A 22,605-nucleotide genomic window follows, 5' to 3' on the forward strand; every position below is an offset into this window, starting at 1 on the left:
AGAATCTACAACTATTCCCTATTTTTAATCAATTGCCTTAGTCCCAACTTTTTCTTGCTTTCGTGCTTTAATTATAATTTTAGAATTTTTGTACAATCCCATTTTATTCCATTTTGATGGAGCTGATATGACCTAAATATGTCACAAGCACTGTAAAACTCTTAAAAACAAAACATACTCCTTGCCATGTGACTGGGTGGGGTTTCTGACCTCCCATAGTGGGCAGGGAGTCACGTACCGTGTCTTTTATCCCCCTATATCTGTTTTCCAACATGCTTTCTGTCTCTGTCTTGGGATGGGATTATTTGGTTTTGTCCTGGCCGGATACCTTAGCTGGGAGGGAAACAGTCAAATGTATAGTGAGAGATTTTGGAGATGATATTATTTGTCTTGTAAATCATCTCTGTTATGCACTGTATTATTTTTAATATTACATATATATGATTATGATTTGAGTGTGTTCCTCTTGTGGGGACCTGTGCTTGAGTCAGGATGAGACATTTAAGTGACCTCAAACTCAGCACATGATGGTGTGCTCTAGGAATCTACATCTGTTCCCTGTTTGAACCAGTTCCCCTTTGACCTACTTTTTCTCGGGTGCTTTAATTGAAATTCTAGAACTCTTGAATATTCCATTTTCTTCTTTTTTTTTTTTTTTTTACTGGCGCTTATAATACCTAAATGTGTTGCAAGCGCCGCCTATAATCCTATAAAAACAATAAAACAGACTGACTTTTAGGTGATTTCAAAGTAAGTACACGGATACTGATAGTGTGCTCTTGGAATCTCCATCCATTCCCCATTTGAACCAATTGCTTTTTATGGTAGTTTTTTACTTCTTTATTTCAAGCGACAGATAATTGAATTTATTGAGGTCTATATTAACTCTCTCAATATACAAGCCCTAAATGTTACTAAACTAAGAAATGAAAACAAGACAAAATTGTCTCTCAGACAGTACTAAAACATTAGACAGCTTTTTATAGATCAACCACAAAACCAACAAAATTTTACAATAAAAAGTCTGTCAACCATGACTTAAAGAGTTTATATTATATAGACCTATATATCTATATCATAGAGCAAATAAAAGTGGAAAAAAAAGTGCATTCATTTTCAGGGTGATTTGAACCCCGGAGATTGAGGGCGATGCAGCGACATCTATAGGGGGTATATGAAGTCCTAGGGACGGTGGCTGTCGTGCTGCTGTGGTTGACGGCCGAAGCTCCGTGAGGGAAGGGCATAAGTATGCACGTGACTTGAACCCCGAATCACCAGATTTGCATTGTGACATACCTAACTATAACCCGTTTCGTTTTGAGCAACATAACTTTAGATAATAAATAACAAGGGAGATAATATCTTCACATAATTTAGCTAATGGTAGAAAACAGGGTTATCCTTCGTTGTCTAGGTTTTTATTTTACACTGAAGTTTATGGGTGCCAGAGGAGAGATGATCATAATATTTACATCGCTTCTCTATAAGACATTTCGTCTATTATTCTAGTTGTCTTAACTCACTCAATCCTAGAGATTTTTGCTACTTTTCAAAATGTGCATAGATAGTTTTATTCAACTACCATCAACATGTAAAAACTCAAAACATTAGCTTTGATACTACGCCTATAATTTATCTCAGAAATATGTAATAAATAGGCATGGGGTAAAAGTAACCCGAGTAAACTACGGATGTAGTCGGTGTCAGGGTTGAGTGAGTTAATATTATATGTTGCTGATGGGTTAGGTTCGACTTCTACGTGTTTGCAAATATGTACACATAGTTTTGGACCCTTTGTAAGACGCATTGGGCATATTTGCAGAGGGTATTGTTCTATATAAAAGCTCACTAAAACCAAAACAAAAACAAAAAACAAACAAACAAAAAAACAAAACAAAAAAGCAACAAACAGTAATAATAATAATAATAATAATAATAATAATAATAATAATAATAATAAAATAATAATAATAATAATATAATGATAATAATAATAATAATAATAATAATAATAATAATAATAATAATAATAATAATAATAATAATAATAATAATAATGATAATAATAATAATAATAATAATAATTTTTGAATCATTTTTAAAGTTCACTGTAAAATGTTAGTGTTAGTTCATCATTTGCACCGTTCCCATTCCACCATTAAAAAAACCGTTCTTGGAACTTAGAACACACTTTTTACTGTTGCTTGTCCATTCACTCTTAAAATGGGTAGCTGGATGTCAGGCAGTTTACCAAAGATATTCTAAACGTGCCAAACGAAAAAGAAAACAATAATGTAAATGGTTGGAAAAGCCCAAATTTCGCCACCCCCCCCCCCCCCCCCCCCTCCCAAAAAAAACAAAAAAAAAAAAAAAACACACACAAAAAAAAAGAAACAAACAAACAAAAAAAAAACATTTTAAAAGAAAAAAAGTGATGCCCTTCCGCCAAGACATCATAAGATATCGTCGCCAAGGCATTCCATGAAGGAATATAGATAATTCATCAAGCAAGATGTCTGATGTCAACAGGAATCACCCATGTTGTCCAAGTGAGCAAATTGAGAAGGGGGGGGGGGGGGGGGTGGTTAATAATATTGCCAAGGAAAAAAAAACTGAAAGTGCCTGAAGCTGGTCACAGTGCAATGCCTTAACCACTCGGCCACGTCGCACCCACCCTTTAGCCAATCCACAATAAAAAAAAACAACCCCAAACAAAACAGAGAAAAAACTTGACCATTTATATAGCGCAATATCCACTTAACGTACACAAAGCGCTTTAGTAGGGGTCCCTTGTCAATAACAGCACTTAACATATTATAGATAGTATGCGCTTGGCGAAGAAGCTCATAACATTGCCATCCGGAAGTATAACGGACCAATACACAAAACTGTGTGTATCCATGAACGTTTATAGTCAGGTTAATACAGTTCAGTGAGCATTACTCATAAACGCGGATGGCAAAAAAAAAAAACAATAACAAAGACCTGAGTGACGTCATCTTCGAACTATCTATATGACATCTTATAAACAAAAACAAAATTAAACGAAAGGAAAAAATAAGATCAAGAAACAAACAGAAAAAAAAACAAAAACGTCATGTTTTCCTCTTCCACTTTAAAGGGAAAAAGAACAAACTACAACTCATTTACTTTTTGTCCATTCAGAAAACCAACTTATCTTTAATTTTTAAAATGCTAAAGCTGTAACTTAACCCTCTCCTCACCACCAATAGGAAAATCGTTACGATACAACCAACATTTTTCATATTCAAATTTCTTTTGTACATCATAAAATTAAAAGAAAATGAACAGTATGTTGTAGAGCATGTTTTACTAATAATAATAATAATGATAATAATAATAATAATAATAATAATAATAATAATAATAATAATAATAATAATAATAATAATAATAATAATAATAATAATAATAATAATAATAATAATAATAATAATAATGATGATATAATAATAATAATAATAATAATAATAATAATAATAATAATAATATAATGATAATAATAATAATAATAATAATAATAATAATAATAATAATAATAATAATAATAATAATAATAAAATAATAATAATAATAATAATAATATAATAATAATAATAATAATAATAATAATAATGATAATAATGTACTTTATTCATCCAAAAGGAATTTTTTTTGTACAAACGTATAAAATGCCGACAATGATACATACATCAACATAATATACGTAAATATAATGTGATAAAGTAAAATTTGGTAATAGGTATATATAGTATAATAATATTGTAGGCTGTAAGAATAATTACATAGTGTAAATTAAGGGATATACAGATTATAAAAGTGTAAAGATATAAATATCGAGAAAAGGTATATTGATGTCAACAAATAAGAAAAAAAGATCAGTAAAAAGCTAAGAATTAGTTACAGTATAATACAATTGTAAATTATTTATCGCAAGAACTTACTGCTATTGTGTTTGAGTGATAAAAACTATATTTTTGTTTTAGTTGGGTGTGAAGTTTTGGGGAAAATCCTGAAAATGGCTGGTAAGGAGTTAAAAAATATAATTTTTTTTTAGTGGGTTCTGGGGAGATTTTGGTATTAAAAAGCCTAACTGGCAAGCCAACTACTTGAGCGGTGTGTTGCCCGAGTCGTCATAAATCTCTCTTAGAACGTGTCATTAACCAGTGTTCAAACACTGAGGATTATTACGTTGTTATCTGAGCACACCACTCTTCATATTGTGTACATTCTTATCCTGAAATATGGCGGGAGGAACGTGGAAAGGATCAGATATAATATATAACGTGTGTATTATATTGTGTACCATATGTCATTGTAATATGTTATATATTATAGACAGATGGGAGGGACAGATAATGAGATATACATACAAAGGGACAGAAATCGATATAAATATAAACAGAGCTCTCCGTTAGAGAGAAAGAAAGAAAAACCCCTAAACAAACAAAACAACATTGTTTATCATGTGTCTGATTTTAATTCTCTTCTTATTACATTATCACGCACAAGACCAATTTAAACCTATTTTCTAAAAGAAATCCGATATATCTCATTTGTAAAAAACACACCAACACACACACATACACACACACACACACACACAAACACACTGTATATGTGTAAGAAACGTAAGCTTTTACATAGCGCAATATCAACTAAACGTGCAGATTATTAGGATTAACTCACTCAACCCTAGAGATTTTTGCTTCTTTTCAAAATTGGGAAAAAATATATTAAAAATGAGCATGTGCTTAGATAGTCTTATTCAACTATCATTAACATGAAAAAATTGAGAACATTATCTTTGATACTATCTACGCCTATAATTTGTCTCAGAAAAATGTAATAAATAGGCACGGGACAAGGCCAGCTATAGATAGAACGAAGATGACGTCACTCATGTCTTTGTTATTGTTTTTTGCCATCCGCGTTTATGAGTAATGCTCACTGAACTGTATTAACCTGGCTATAAACGTTTATGGATATACACAGTTTTGTGTGTTGGTCGGTTATACTTCCGGATGGCAATGTTATGAGCTTCTTAGCCGAGCGCATACTATCTATACCAGAGGTAAAAGTACCACGGGTAAAATCTTGGCTTTCGTAAAGTTATGGCCTGATACTGACCAAAAAAATGACGTCAAAATGCCAGTCTTTTGCCACAAAAGAAAACAAATCGTGAGTTGTATTCAATAGTTCAACCAATGAAATAACGTGTTTCCATGAGCTCTACTAACGACAACTCACTAGGCGGTGCAAAAACCAAATAATGACGTCAAAATGCCAGTCCTTTTGGATTTCAGAACCAGGCTATAGATAGAATGCGCTAGGCCAAGGAGTTCACAACATTGCCATCCGGAAGTATAACGGACCAACACACAAACTCTGTGTAACCATGAACTTTTATAGTCTGGTTAATACAGTTTAGTGAGAACAACTCACAAACGCGGATGGCAAAAACAATAACAAAGGCCTGAGTGACGTCATCTGCATACTATCTATAGATAGAATGCGCTTGGCCAAGGAGTTCACAACATTGCCATCCGGAAGTATAACGGACCAACACACAAACTCTGTGTAACCATGAACTTTTATAGTCTGGTTAATATAGTTTAGTGAGAACAACTCACAAACGCGGATGGCAAAAACAATAACAAAGGCCTGAGTGACGTCATCTGCATACTATCTATAGATAGAATGCGCTTGGCCAAGGAGTTCACCACATTGCCATCCGGAAGTATAAAGGACCAACACACAAACTCTGTGTAACCATGAACGTTTATAGTCCGGTTAATACAGTTTAGTGAGAACAACTCACAAACGCGGATGGCAAAAACAATAACAAAGGCCTGAGTGACGTCATCTTCGAACTATCTATAACATAACGATGGCTACGGTAAAATACGGATATAATCGGTGTTAGGGTTGAACGAGTTAAGGAACGTAAAAGAGCGAGGATAGATGATCTTTATACGATTCAATAGTCTGATGTCACGCCGCCCGGCAACGGCGGCCATCTTGGTTCAAAACAAAGAAAATCATTACTTTTTATTTTTCATGCTGGCTAGAACTTTTCATTCCCTTTTCATATGCCTTTTGATCAGAATGTGTAAAAGTCAAAACATGATCATATTTATGTTTTTTTCCCCCCTCTGGATGCCCTTTATGCTCGCCGGAGAACTATTTCATACGGTCGTCCGCCATTGTTCCGAAAGTTTAGAGCCAGTGTTATATAAGTTACCATGCGTCATTAGGAAAGAAGTGACGGAACGACTATTGAATCCTATTGACGACCAGCATATATTTAGGTAGAAAATAAAATACCATCACTCTGACACCAGAGGGTGAATTACACAAGGTATGTATTCAGTCCTCCGGAAGAGTGGTTTCACACTTCCAATGAGATTGGAACCAGTTTTTTTTTTTTGGACAACACTGCTTTTCCCTATGGCAGTATCTCCCAAAGTATGCAGTAAATTATGTTGTCAGACCGTGTGATTATGAATACTGCAATAAAAAAAATTGAGCTTTATCTAGCGCAATATCCACTAAATGTGCTCAAAGCGCTTTACAAGGGGTCCCTGGTCAACAGCAACATTTAACATGTAGGACGGGACATGCCGCCTGTTAGGCGATATTACACTGTTTCGGATAAAGACAACGCTGTTAACGGCCAGGTACTCATTTTACGCCTGAGTACAGTGAGAGAATGTGAGTAAAGAGCCTTTTCCAAGGACTCACTATGCGCCGAGCGCGAGGCTCGAACTCAGGACCTTCCGATCCGAAAGCGAGTGTCATACCACAATACCACATAGCCGCACATAGCTGATGCAATCCTGCATCGCAGTCCAGTTCTGACCGCATTTCCTGTCCAAACAAAGAGTTGGTCCCAAATTGGTATCAGGAAGTTTTCGATTTTCACACCTTTCCAGTGTGAGCACACACACACACACACACACATATATACACAAACACACTCACACTCACACACACACACACTCCCCCTCAGTCTCTCTCTCTCTCTCTCTTTCACTCTCACCTCCACCCCTGACCTGCACACACACATACACACGCACACACACACACACACACACACACACACACACACCCTCTCTCTCTCTCTCTCTCTCTCTCTCTCTCTCTTTCACTCTCACCCCCACCCCTGACCTGCACACACACACACACACACACACACACACATCCATCCAACCCCCACCCTTCATGTATGAGATGTGTGTATATAATATATATAATAATATATATATAATATATATAATAATAATATGTGTTTGAACCCTGGGCCCAATAATAATCATATCGAATTTATTCATCAATCCGTATTTTATTATTAGTTCCTTTTCATATTCCAGTACAATTAGCACTACTGTGCGGGTAGGTGGTCTTGTGGTATGACACTCGCCTTCAGATCGGAAGGTCTTGGGTTCAAGTTCTGCTGTGATGGCGCATAATTGAATCCTTGGAAAAGACTCTTTACTCACATTCTCTCATCGTACTCAGGGGTAAAATCGTTGTCTCTTTCAGAAAAAAAAAATGAAATTTCGCCTAAAAGGCGTCACGTCTCGTCCTACATGGAATTGTTGGCTGGGGGCCTCTTGTATAACGTTTTGGGCACGTTTTGTTGATAATTCGCTATATAAAAGGTCAAGCTCAAGTTTTACTAACATCCTAATACTGCCTATAGGAAACACGAATCACTTTATTTTTGGCTGGGCGAGGTTTGGGTTGTCAGATTGGTTTATTAATTAATGCCTATGTAATTGGATTCTTCTTCGTTCCCGTCACATGGTCAGTCCGATCTGGTGAATGAAGCCCACAGTGGTCCTGAGGTCGTCCTCACTGCCGTACAGCTTCTTTGAGTATGGGGTTGGGTCAGGCCAGAAGTTCCTTCTCAACTGGTTGTACTTTGGACATTCCATTAAGACATGATGTCCATTTTCATTTTCAAGTCCGCAGTCACATTGTCCAGAGGCACCTGCTCTGGACATCCTCCACATATGTTCCTTTAACTGGTTGTGTCCAGTTCTCAGTCTGAAGATGATGACCTGTTCCTTTCTGTCGAGCACCTTGATTGGAATAGTCGTAACGTCACTTCCTTCCTAATGACGCATGGTAACTTAGTAACACAGGCTCTAAACTATCGGAACAATGGCGGACGCCCGTATGAAATATTTCTTCGGCGAGCATAAAAGCGTATCCAGAGGGGGGAAAAGACACATAAATTTGATCATGTTTTGACTTTTACACATTCTGATCACAAGACATATGAAATGTTCTAGCCAGCATGAAAAACAAAAAGTAATGATTTTCTTTGTTTAGAACCAAGATGGCCGCCGTTTCCAGGCGGCGTGACATCAGACTATTGAATCGTATTATTATAATGGAAAATATTTTGCGTTTTTTTAAAAGAGTATTTCCATTACAGCAATGAGTTCATAACAATTCCGATTATCAGACCTTCAAATAAGTTAACGTTGCACCATAATCAATTATCTATTATTCTTTTGAACTTATGCCGGGCGCTAAACTTGTTCTAATAATGATAAGAAATAAACAACAATAAATAGCATTTCTACAGCGCATAACCATGACGATGTTTCGCGGCTATGTGGTCTAGTGGTATGACACTCGCTTTCGGATCGGAAGGTCTTGGGTTCGAGCCTCGCGCTCGGCGCATAATTGAGTTCTTGTAAAAGGCTCTTTACTCACATTCTCTCACCGTACTCAGGTGTAAAATGAGTACCTGGCCGTTAACAGCGGTGTCTTTGTCCGAAAAATTGTAATATCGCCTAACAAACCGGCGTCATGTCCCGTCCTACATGTTAAATGTTGCTGTTGACCAGGGACCCCCTGTAAAACGCTTTGAGCACATTTAGTGGATATTGCGCTATAATAATAATAATAATAATAATAATAATAATAATAATAATAATAATAATAATAATAATGATAATAATAATAATAATAATAACAATAATAATAATAATAATAACAATATAATAATAATAATAATAATAATAATAATAATAAAATAATAATAATATAATAATAATAATAATAATAATAATAATAAATAATAATAAAATAATAATAAATAATAATAATAATAATAATAATAATAAATAATAATAATAATAATAATAATAATAATAATAATAATAAATAATAATATAATAATAATAATAATAATAATAATAATAATAATAATAATAATAATAAAATAATAATAATAATAATAATAATAATAATAATAATAATAAAATAATAATAATAATAATAATAATAACAATAATAATAATAATAATAATAAAAAATAATAATAATAATAATAATAATAATAAATTAAAATAATAATAATAATAATAATAAGCATATTTATATAGCGCCTTTCGTCGAAACCTCAAAGTGCTTATAAAGCTCAATTATGCGCTTATGTTTTTTTGTTTATTTCGTGTTTTTATTTTTTTTATTTTTTTTTTTTTTTGTTTAGTTTCTTTTGTTTTTTGTTTTTAGACTAATTGAATTCATCCTCTGTTTTTAGTCTAATATGTTATGATATGGATTTTGATGGGCCAAAATAGGGAAGAAGGCCATTGAATTCGGCCCATGACCCGCTAGCTAGCATGTCAGCATAGCAAATCAATTCCTCATTTAGCCATGAACATAATTTTAATTTAATTATGATTTGATTTGCCAGCAGTCACGCCAACGGATTTTAAAAATAATGACGAGGCATAATAAACATCATATTATCGAAGTATTAAATTGCAGCAATGATACTAATAACAAATGCAAAACACAATAAAATGATAATTAGTCTAACTATATAAAAATTGAAAACATAAAATATATTTTTATCTTAATCAAACATCATTTGGTACAGTTTGATGCTAGCAAAACAAAACAAAACAAAAAGAGAACAGAAAAAATCAACAAACAAAAAAAAACACACCAAAACCCCCCCTCCCCTCCAAAAAACAAGAAACAAAAAAACAAAACAAACAAAAAACAAACAAACATAGGAGAAAAAAAAAAAGAAAACATTAAAAAAAAATAAAAATTACAATATACAGACATCGACGTCAAAGATACTAAATGTTACAAAAATCAGTATTTACATGTCATTCATCATAATCAAACATCAAATGGCACAGTTCTTCTTTGTCAACTCAATTTTTAAAAGAATCGACTGTTTCTGAGTTGTTTTCTTGTTTGTTTTTGTGTTTTTTTGGGGGGTTTTTTTGGGGGGGGGGGGGGGGGGAGGGGGGGGGGGGAGTGTCACATTTTAGTTTGTTACAGAAGTTGACAGTTCTAAAAATAAATGCATTTTTTTCCTCTAATATTTGAAGAACAATAATAACGGTCTTTGGTGACAGTGACACATTTGCTTCCGTCCGCCAATAAATTATCTCAATGGAAACCAAAAAAAAAAAGAAGAAGAAAGTTTGCGGCAAATTGATGACGACAATTTATTGTTTGCTTCCAGCCAACAGTTGTAGTCAGGAAACGATAACAAACCGGAGACACACAAATGAATGCTATTCTATTGTTAGAAATCCGATAGCAAAAGAAGTTGGGATTTGAAGAAAGAGAGAGAGAAAGAAAGGAAGGAAGGAAAAGGAATAAATCTGGGAACAAAGCAACCAGTAATATGTGACCATCCGTATCAAAGCGGTATTATGTCGGGATCCACCCGGTAAGGGAAATTGAATTCATAGCCACAAATATCCAACTTGGGTTTAATTTCTCTACGTCATCGTGGAGTATAAAGACTATTTCTTGCATTTCAAAAACTTCTAAGCTCCAATTTCTCATAATTTTATCTCTAAATTCACTTTTTGGGGTCTGAATCCTCCCGACATAATACCGTTTTGAGACGACGGGTCACATATTGTTCGTTAAATAGCTTAAAAGTGACACACTGTAACAAAACATTGCTATGTGGCTGTGTAATAAACAATCCGATGAAGAGAATTAAATTTTAGGCTTAACTAACTTTTAAAATTTGAGTCAATAGAAATGCGCCATTTTTTTCTGCATGGAGAGAGTGAGCTTTGGCTAGATATTTAAATTTCAAAAAGAATTAAAGTTCACAATTTAGATTAAATTTGACTTTAAGCTCAGTTTTCCCTTTCTAGTTTCTAGTTCATCCCGATACAATTCGGCAGGTTTCGGCGGGTTTCGTAAAAAAGCACAAATTCTTTTTTACGAAACCAGCCGAAACCCATTCCCAGGTTCACTCCCCAATAGTGTACACTTCCCTGAGTCCCAGGTTCACTCCCCCCCCCCACTGCTACCTACTTCCCATAACTTTGTCGGGTTTTATCGGGTTTCGTCGGGTTTCGGAGGGTTTCGGCGGGTTTCGTAAAAAGACACACCCTTAATATTGTATTTGAAACCAAACATTGCCCCACACTGGCCTTGCAATGACATATTATTATTATTATTATTATTATTATTATTATTATTATTATTATTATTATTATTATTATTATTATTATTATTATATTATTATTATTATTATTATTATTATTATTATCATCATCATCATCTCCAGTAATCGATTACGTTGGATTCACAGGCATGCCCCTGATCCCTAATCCTTCAGAGGGGTCAGTTTTATCTATATTATTGTTTCTAGAGATGGGATTATTTATGACAAGTGTCTCTCCAAAAATTGAAAAAATGTCCATTTCAAACTTATTTTTCTCGCAATCTTTGCTTTATTTATTTATTTATTTATTTATTCATTCTTTCATTTGCCTATTTATTTAATCAATGTATTTGTGCTAATCTAAAATAAAAAAGAGCTTTCATATAGGGCAATATCCACAAAACGTGCTCAAAGCGCTTTACGTGTGACAAACGAATTTCCGCAAAGCTGAAGGTGAAAATATATAGATAGTATGCAGATGACGTCACTCGGGCCTTTGTTATTGTTTTTGCCATCCGCGTTTGTGAGTTGTTCTCACTAAACTGTATTAACCAGACTATAAAAGTTCATGGTTACGCAGAGTTTGTGTGTTGGTCCGTTATACTTCCGGATGGCAATGTTGTGAACTCCTTGGCCAAGCGCATTCTATCTATACAATAGTGTAAGACCAGCAATGTTATATGGACTAGAGACAGCAGCTACAACAAAGAAACAAGATAAAGAAGTTGAGGTTGACAGAAATGAGGATGTTGTGATGGTCACTTGGCTGGACAAGAAAAGATAAAGTGAGAAATGAACGAATTCGAAGGTTGACTGAAGTGAAGAATGGATCAATAAAGATGAGAGAAGATAGATTGAAATGGTTGGGACATATAAAGAGACGAGAGAGGGAGTACGTGGGAAGGAAAGTATTGGACCTACAAATAGCGGGAAAGAGGAAAAACGGACGCCCAAAGACTAGATAGTGGGATAAGGTAAAGGATGATATGAAAGAACTGGGCCTGGAGGAAGATGATGCGCTGAAAACCGAGATGCATGGAGATGTGGCATTCATTATGGCAACCCTGCAAACTTTGGGATAAGCTGAAAGAAGAAGAAGATTTGTGCTAATCTACGGATTTGTAGCCGAATACTCGACTGTAGCTCGCGATTTCGAGTCTAGCTTTGGGTGACCCAAAATCCTTGGAAAAATGCTCTTTACCTACTTATTCTCATCATACTCAGTTGTAAAAATCAGTACCTGGCTGGTATCAGAATTGTCTTTGTCGAAATTATTGTAATCGCACCGTATAGGTGTATTTAATAACGAATGGGTGTTTCTAAATGACTGAACGTTTCAGCTGCTTGCACCAGACGTCAAACGGCGTGCGTGACAGACTTGTGATCTCATAATTAGATTCAATAGTCTGATGTCACGTCGCCCAGCAACGGCGGCCATTGTGGTTCTAAACAAAGAAAATCTGTACTTTTTATTCTTCATGCTGGCTAGAACTTTTCATGTCTTGTGGTCAGAATGTGTTAAAGTCAAAACATGATCAGATTTATAATGTTTTTTCCCCTCTGGATACGCTTTTATGCTCGTCGAGAAATATTTCATAAGGGCGTCCGTTGTTCCGATAGTTTACAGCCAGTTACTAAGTTACCATGCGTCATTACGAGGGAAGTGACGTTACGACAGTGGAAGCGAATTGTTCGATAGCAACGAGTGACGAGCGGCGAAGAGCGAACAAGAGCTGATCTCTGTCTGACTCCTGCTGAGACACTCTCATACGTTCCTTTTGCATTCGGATAGCTTGTACGTATAGATAGCATGCGCCTGGCTAACAAGCTCACAGTATTGCCATCCAGAAGTATAACGGACCAACACAAAACTCTTGTAACCATGGAACTTTCATAGTCTGTATAAACAGTTTAGTGAGAATTACTCATAAACGTGGATGGCAACCAAAAAAAAAAAAAACAAAAACAAAAAACAAAAAACCCAACAAAAACAACAAAACAAAGAACTCGATCGTTTGGTCAACTTCATTCTACTATAATAGATAAGATGACGTCTTGGTCATTGTTGTTTTTTTGCCATCCGGAATGATAATCCTCACACAACTGTTTAACCAGAACTTATAAGTCATGGTTAATACAGTTTGTGTGGCAATACTCACCGGGATGGCAAAAACCAATACAAAGGAATGATGACGTGCTCTTCGTCTAGCCTATAGATAGAATGCGCTTGGCCAAGGAGTTCACAACATTGCCATCCGGAAGTATAACGGACCAACACACAAACTCTGTGTAACCATGAACTTTTATAGTCTGGTTAATACAGTTTAGTGAGAACACTCACAAACGCGGATGGCAAAATAAATAACAAAGGCTGAGTGACGTCATCTCATTCGTATCTATAATAAGACCTCACAAATATACCCGGCAACTCGAAAACACATTAGCTAGTGCCTTGTGAGGGTATGGGATAATAATAATAATATGACTACTCTGACACTCTGACACTGATAAAGGAACTGATACAGGGGATCAAACACATTCAAATCATAGCCACCCTCAATGCATGCATGCCAGCTATCTCAGTCTGCAGGCCTCCCTGGAAACATGGTTATAGATAGAACGAAGATGGCGTCACTCAAGCCTTTGTTATTGTATTTTGCCATCCGCGTTTGTGAGTGATTCTCACTTAACGGTATTAACCAGACCATAAAAGTTCATAGTTACACATAGTTTGTGTGTTGGTCCGTTATACTTCCGGATGGCAATGTTATGAGCTTCTAAGCCAAGCGCATACTATCTATAATATAATGTCAAATCTCTGATTTCAAAATATGATTATTTGTAACAAGTCGTGTTGACCGACGAGGAGCGGATGATGAGCGTCGATCTTTTAAAAAAAATATATCTTTATATAGTGCAATATCCACTAAATGTGCTCAAAGCGTTTTACAAGGGGTCCCTGATCAACAGCAACATTTAACATGTAGGTCGGGACATGCCGCCTGTTATGCGATATTACAATTTTTCGGACAAAGACAACGCTGTTAACGGCCAGGTACTAATTTTACACCTGAGTACGGCGAGAGAATGTGAGGTAAAGAGCCTTTTCCAAAGACTCAACTATGCGCGAGGCTCGAACCCAGGACCTTCCGATCCGAAAGCGAGTGTCATACCACTGGACCACATAACCGCACAATAACTCTTTCTTCCGCCTGGCATACATTGTGAGACGACACTTTTGATTTCTATTCTCTCTTTCTTCCTTTTTTTTTTTTAAAATGATTTTGTCATAAAATTGCTCATGATGTTCCTAATCAGGAGGGCCCACTATTTCGGCTGGTCGGCATGTATTGGAGAGCTCTATTGTTCAATCATGTTTTGTCTGCCCTGCCAGCGGGATTTGACAAGATCGTAGCTTATCCAATAAGAAAATAAAAGCCCACACAAAAGAATCTGCAAGCCGATCGCATATATATGTGACCCTTCGCCTCAAAACGGTATTAAGTCGGGTTGGTCAAGATGTTGAAAATTGAATTTATAGCCAGAAATATCAGACATGTGTTGAGTTTATATCATTTATTAAGGAGAATGGCATCCATATTTTAGGGTTTTGATGCCAACAATTTATATTTTTGACCAGTTTAACATTAAATTCTGCTTTTAAGCATTTGGTTCGTTCCAACATAATACCGTTTTGAGACGATGGGTCATATATATATATATATATAATATATATATATATATATATATTATATATATATGTGTGTGTATATTATATTATGTGATGATTACTACGCGTATTCGCCAAATCAGATGGCCTTCCAGTTCGTGATTAAAAAAAAAATAAAAAATAAAAAATAAAAAAGAAAATTAAATAATAATGAACTATATTTAAGTCCCAGAGAGCCTAATATTTTGGCAGGCAGGCACCTGGACTGTTGACAAATTTTAATATATTGTGCAAACACTTGGGGTTAATTTGAATCCTTCGATATTCAAATATCTTTTAGGTACTGACCAAATGAACATAAAAAGCATTAGACAAAATATTTTTGTTTGTTTGTTTGTTTCGTAGGGAGGCCTTCCGAAAGCTCCTACATCCCCCCGTATTCTTGTTTTTTATAATGTTCTAGTAGGGGGTTTGGGAGGGGGGAAACTTTTTAAAAAAAGCCCCCCCCCCCCTCCCAAACCCCCTACTAGAACATTATAAAAAAGGTTTCCCCCCTCCCAAACCCCCTACTAGAACAAGAATACTGGGGATGTAGGAGCTTTCGGAAGGCCTCGCGTTTCGTACGGCAGCAATGCGCTCACTGATAAATTGAGAAGCCGGTGTTTTAAAGTACGTAAAATATCATATTATCATAATATTATGATCGTAAATGAAATCAGTTATCTCCCTTGTTGCCAAACCGTCTCTATGTTTCCGATTTATCAGCACTACTACTATGTCCATTGCGGTTGGCACGTGTCCAGAGAACATTCGACCTGTGTGACAAGGTCCGTAATCATAATATATCGGTGGTAAGCCATGTAAACATTGTGACGTCATCCCTCAGCTATCCGTGGTTCGAACAATACTGTGGACTATGGACATACATACCAGTCTTATCCAGAAACTCTTTCGGAGCAAGGTGGCTTATAGATAGTATGCAGTTGACGTCACTCAGGTCTTTGTTATTGCTTTTTGCCATCCGCGTTTATGAGTAATTCTCACTAAACTGTATTAACGAGACTATAAACGTTCAAGATTATAAATAGTTTTGTGTGTTGGTCCGTTATCCTTCCGGGTGGCAATGTTTTGAGATTTTTTGCCAAGCGCATACTATCTATATTATTGTACGTTCAAAATAACTGTTGGAAAGAAAAGCTTAACCTGAGACCGAAACGGATGCAAGGCGTTTAGATAAAATACTCAATACACCCGCCATCAGGGGCTATAACAAACCAACGCACAAAACTATGTGTAACTTTTAACGTTTATAGTCTGACTGATTGATATCATTTAATTTATTAAAAACGAGTTATTAAAATGGCTGCCTAAAACAATAAAGAGCTAAGTGAGGTCAGTTTCGTTCCTTCTATAGTGCGATCAAAATAACGTATGGAAAGAACAGCCAAACCTGAGACTGAGACCGAAATACATACATTGTTAACATTGTGTGTATAGATAGAATGCGCTTGGCCAAGGAGTTCACAACATTGCCATCCGGAAGTATAACGGACCAACACACAAACTCTGTGTAACCATGAACTTTTATAGTCTGGTTAATACAGTTTAGTGAGAACAACTCACAAACGCGGATGGCAAAAACAATAACAAAGGCCTGAGTGACGTCATCTGCATACTATCTATACTTCCAGATCGCAATGTTGTGTGTTTCTTATGCCAAGCGCATACTATTTATTCCACGGGAAAACGATGAAAAAAGAAAAAAGAAAAAAAAGAAAAGAGCTTTTTTTTTGCTTTCCACTAAATATCCACTTAACGTGCTCAATGCGCTCTTCAAAGGGTTTCGAGTCAATAACAACACTTAATTAATATGCAGGCCACGACGCGATGACTGTAACTGTAAGGCTATGTGGTCAAGTGGTATGACACTCGCTTTCGGATCGGAAGGTCCTGGGTTCGAGCCTCGCGCTCGGCGCATATTTCAGTCCTTGGAAAAGGCTCTTTACTGACATTCTCTCATCGTACTCGGGTGTAAAATGAGTACCTGGCCGTTAACAGCGTTGTCTTTGTCAGAAAAATTGTAATATCGCCTAACAGGCGCTATGTCCCATCCTACATGTTAAATGTTGCTGTTGACCAGGGACCCATTGTAAAGCGCTTTGAGCGCATTTGTGGACATTGCGCTATATAAAAGCTCAATTATTAATTGAATTAAGGCGCGATTGTAATTTTTTCCCCGACTGAGATGGCTGAATCTGTAAACACCGGCCAGGTCGTGTTCCATTTGTGACCCATCGTCTCAAAACGGTATTATGTCGGAATGAACCACATGCTTAAAAGCCGAATTAAATGTTAAACTGGTCAGGAATATAAATCGTTGGGAATAGCACCCTAAAAAATGGTATCCATTCTCCTCAATAAAACATACAAACTCAACACAAGTTTGATATTTCTGGCTATAAATTCAATTTTCAACATCTTAACCATCCCGAGCAAATACCGTTTTGAGACGAAGGGTTACATTTGAGTGTGCATTAAGAGAAAGTGAGTAAAGACAATTTTCTTAGGACTCAACTATAGATAGTATGCGCTTGGCAATAAAGCTCACAACATTGTCATCCGGAAGTATAAAGTTCCAACAGACAAAACTATGTGTAACCTTGAACGTTTATAGTCTGGATAATACAGTTTAGTGAGAATTACTCATAAACGCGGATCGCAAAAAGCAATAACAAAGACCTGAGTGACGTCATCTTCGAACTATCTATACATTTTAGTGAGAATTACTCATAAACATGGGTGGCAGAAAACAAAAACAAAGACTTGAGTGACGTCAACTTCGTCTATCTATAAACGTTTAAGGTTACAAATAGTTTTGTGTCTTGTTACCTTATATCCGGTTGGCGGATGTTGTGAGTAATTTAGCTTAACTCATAGCACCAATAGCTCCGAAAGCGAGTGTCATACCACAAGAATACAAAAGCGGCACATTATTATTTTCACATCATTATTATTTATTACAGATTTGTGACTAAATAAAATAAAATGTTGACATCTCAAGTGACACCGTTGCCATGGAGACAGCATGCAATGCCTTCACCGTGGTGTAGGAAAATGGGAGCGATCTATAATCATTTTTTTTTTTAACCTCAGGAATGGGAGACACCCAATGTTTGTCGTTGCTTTACCGATTTAGATGTATCTCCGTCTTTTAAATACGACAATAAACAGGTATATGGATATTGACCTTAATATTTAAAAAAAAATATAAAAAAATAAAAAAATAACCAACAACCCCCCCCCCCCCCCCCATAAATTCAAAAGTAAAAAAAACCCAAAAACCATTAAATGATAACAGCAAAATAAGAATAAGATAAAAAAAAAAAAGAAAAAAAAAAAGAATTACCCTATATCAATAAATCAGTAAATAAATAGATAAATAAATAAATAAACATATGTTTTAAAATGAAACAGAAAATGACTTAATTTTTTATGACTTAATAACTCGGTACACTCTTAGATAGGAGACTACATTCATGTTTTCGTCCAACCGAGTCATCAATCACATGGTTTGTCCATGTCCAACGATTGGATATTTCTTCACACATGTAAACACGATGCTTTGTTTATGAAAGTTGTAAACATACATATATGTGTCAAGCTGAACAAACTGACCAATCGTAATGTTAGATAGTTCAAAAGCTGTGAATACTTTTCACTATGTGGGTCACTTTGAGCACATTTAATTTTCAATGTGACCAATGACCTCGAGCACATGGAAAGGGAATATAGATCATGCCCATTGGTCTTGTATCCAGACTCGTGGTGTCTTATCAAACCGTTTTATTTATTGCTTCAACTTTTTTTGTTTTGTATTGTCTTTAAGGTTTTATTATAGATAGAATGCGCTTGGCCAAGGAGTTCACAACATTGCCATCCGGAAGTATAACGGACCAACACACAAACTCTGTGTAACCATGAACTTTTATAGTCTGGTTAATACAGTTTAGTGAGAACAACTCACAAACGCGGATGGCAAAAACAATAACAAAGGCCTGAGTGACGTCATCTGCATACTATCTATAGATATATATTTTTACAGAGCTGACACGTTTTTAAAAAGATTGACCTTAAAATTTGCGTGGAAATACCCTTCCTCGCCCACCTCCAATTTTATTTTACAAAAACGGAAAGCACTATAAAAAACAAACAAACAACAAAAACAAAAACAAAACAAAACAAACAAACAAGCAAAAAACAAAAAACAAAAACAAAACAACAAAAAAAAGAAGGAAAAGAAAACCAAAACAAATACAAGAACTACAAATCGAGCCACACCCCCCCCCTCCTCCTCCTCCCGAAAATTATTCAATTGCAAGTCTTGTCAACCCAAATTCTCATAAAAATAGATTTTAAAAACATACAATCAAGCCAGCAATCAATCGAAATGAATATAAAAGAAGGAAGAAACAAAATCAAAAACAAAACGATGCATTGAAAATTGCCGAAAAAAAAAAACCTTTGTACTTGAAATTGAGAATTTTAAAAATAAAATAAAAAAGAAAATTTCAATATTGCTTAATGGTTTTATTGACCAGCGGGCCAGAGAATAAGATGAAAAAAGAAAAAGAAAAAACAACAACAAACAAACAAAAAACAAACTAACAAACAAACAGATAACCATCTTCACCCCCCGCCTCCCAACACACACAACTCTGTTGATATTAGATAGATAAATATTACATTTTTCATACATTGACGACCTCGTTTGTAGTGTATTTGATTTTTTATTATTGATCTTTGATCTACGTGTGTTTGGTTTGTGTATGGCGGCAGGCGATACGGATCGCATTCTATCTATTCATTTATATTTCATAATTTTATTTCCTCACTTTGTCTTTGATCTTGCCCGAAACCAAATAGAGTAATATTTAATGTCTAACAAGCAACAACAATCGCTGATTTTGTTTCTGTAACATAAATAAATGATAGAAATAGCTTCTCTCTTCTCTCTCTCTCTGGCGCGCGCCGCTCTCCCCGTATCTCTCTCTCTCTCTCACTCCCTCCCTCTCTCTCTCTCTCTCTCTCTCTCTCTCTCACTCCCTCCCTCTCTCTATCAATCTACTGAATGTAGCGGCATGCAGGCAGCGGCGAGCGAAATTGTCAACACAGGTAAGTTGTTTACGTTTGGTAACGGCACGGTTGGCGAAACAGTCGAAAAGGTCCGAAAGAAGAGAAAGACACACGGAAGTTGATAACGGGCTCTATAACTTCTTAGGCCGGTGTTTCTGATTGTTGCTGTGATTCTTTTTACAAGTTATTGTTGGATATTATTATTATTATTATTATTATTATTATTATTATTATTATTATTATTATTATTATTATTATTATTATTACTATTATTATTATTATTATTATTATTATTATTGTTGTGTATTATTTGTGAATATCATAATTATCATAAAAATGTTATTTTCCTCCCATTTCGCACTTGGATCAAATCTATGAACAGCGTGACACAGTTGACAGCAGCGGCGTTGTTTATCGAAGTGTGTTAAAAATCGCATTACGACCGAAGAAGAGCGTTTCGGTTACGAAGAAATGTCAGATTAGTAGTGTGTGCACCTGTGTCTGTGTTGTTTGTTTTACTACCAACATTCATTCAATCGCTGAAAAAAGGCGATGTGTTAAGAGGATATATCTACGTGTGCTTTTGTTGTGTGTTCATTTATTTGGCGTTATATTTATGATGTAACTGGAAATACACTATTTTGTTGGATTCAGAACTAAGTGGGTAAGTGATCTCCTTTTGTCTCATCCTTATGTTTAGAAAATCGTGACCTTCCACTTAAAGTATAAGTATCAATTAAAAAAAAAACACACAAAAACAAAAACAAAAAACAAACAAACAATGTGATAATCTTTTCAAGTAAACAATTTACAAAATCTCACAAATACATTAAACAATGAATTGAAACATGTTTCCAAATTGTTTTGTTCTTAAAAACTTACAGCAGTAAGCACTTGTTGATTATAACTTATAATATCGACTCCTCTTGTATCAATATGAAAAGGGGTGGAGGGAGGTGATTATTAGTGTTTGCACTTTCCTCGAACTTTTCACCAGTTTAGAGGTGGACGGTGGTGATGGTAGGGGTTGGGGTGTTCTTTGAGGATGTAGGTATTGTTTTAGATAATTATCCTCTTCACCCTTGTATTTCTTCTCCCCTTCTTCTTATCCTTCTTCTTGTCCCGTTTTCTTGCTCTTCATTTCCACCTCCTTCTATCCGCTCTCCCCCCCCCCCACCCCCTCATTAATTGATGTCGACGAGGGTGCATATGATTGCTGCTGTTTACCATTATTGTTCAACTACTAACCACATCACTTCTTCACCGCCACATCAACAACAATAATAACAACTGCTACTACTACTACTATCAATACCATCACCACCACCACCACTACTACTGCTACAACAACAACAACAACAACAACAACAACTACTACTACTACTACTACTACTACTACTACTACTACTACTACTACAACAACTACTACTACTACTACTATTACAACAACAACAACAACAACAACTACTACTACTACTATTACAACACCACCAACAACAACAACAACAACAACTACTACTACTACTACTACTACTACTACTACTACTACTACTACTACTACTACTACTACTACTACTACGACTACGACTAGTACTACTACTGAAACAACTACTACTACAACTACTACTACCACTACTACTACTATTACTACAACAACAACAACAACAACAACAACAACAACTACTATCACTACTACTACCACTACTACTACTACTACTACTACTACTACTACTACCACCACTACTACCACCACCACTACTACTACTACTACTACTACTACTACTACTACTACTACTACTATAACAACAACTACTACTACCACCACTACTGCCACTACTACTACATACTACTGTGACGACTTCTTTAATTTCTTTAATGATATAATATTGTAGACAAAGTAGAAGAATATGGACTAAGTGATGAATGGATGGACAGATGATTAATTTGAGCTTCGTCCACGTTAAAGTATAGAATCACCGTAATTTACTATCACAACACTGAATGTTCAATTGATTGATGTGTGTGTCAGTATTATATGATTACATATATATATATAGGATATATATATATATATATATATTTATATCTAAGAGACGAAGAAAGTTTCATTGATGTATGAATATCATCCTTCTCGTCTAAAAGTAAGTCCTTATAGCATAAGCCATGGAGTCGGAGTTTTTCCCTGATTCTAGAGCATGAAACGGACAATAGCAATTATTGCTTGCTACCCTTTCGATAAGACGCTAGTCTATCCCAAAGTACTTTCCACCAGATCTCTGAACCAACCCATGCTACCGTAATTACATCAAACGAGTGTTCAAATTGA

At 35.5% G+C, this 22,605-nt stretch overlaps 1 long non-coding RNA gene across 1 annotated transcript in view; it reads left to right on the forward strand.

Annotated features, from left to right (window-relative positions):
• The first annotated feature begins 20,752 nt into the window (after window positions 1-20,752).
• Window positions 20,753-22,605, forward strand: part of LOC144967082 (uncharacterized) — a 232,316-nt gene continuing 230,463 nt past the window's right edge. Inside the window, exon 1 of the long non-coding RNA XR_013644318.1 lies at window positions 20,753-20,943. This is a non-coding gene — a long non-coding RNA (uncharacterized LOC144967082). The remainder of the gene's footprint in view (window positions 20,944-22,605) is intronic.

The sequence above is a fragment of the Berghia stephanieae genome, chromosome 3, assembly GCF_034508935.2.
Source record: "Berghia stephanieae isolate SIO BIC M18660-M18661 chromosome 3, UCSD_Bste_1.3, whole genome shotgun sequence".
Lineage (NCBI taxonomy): Eukaryota > Metazoa > Mollusca > Gastropoda > Nudibranchia > Aeolidiidae > Berghia > Berghia stephanieae.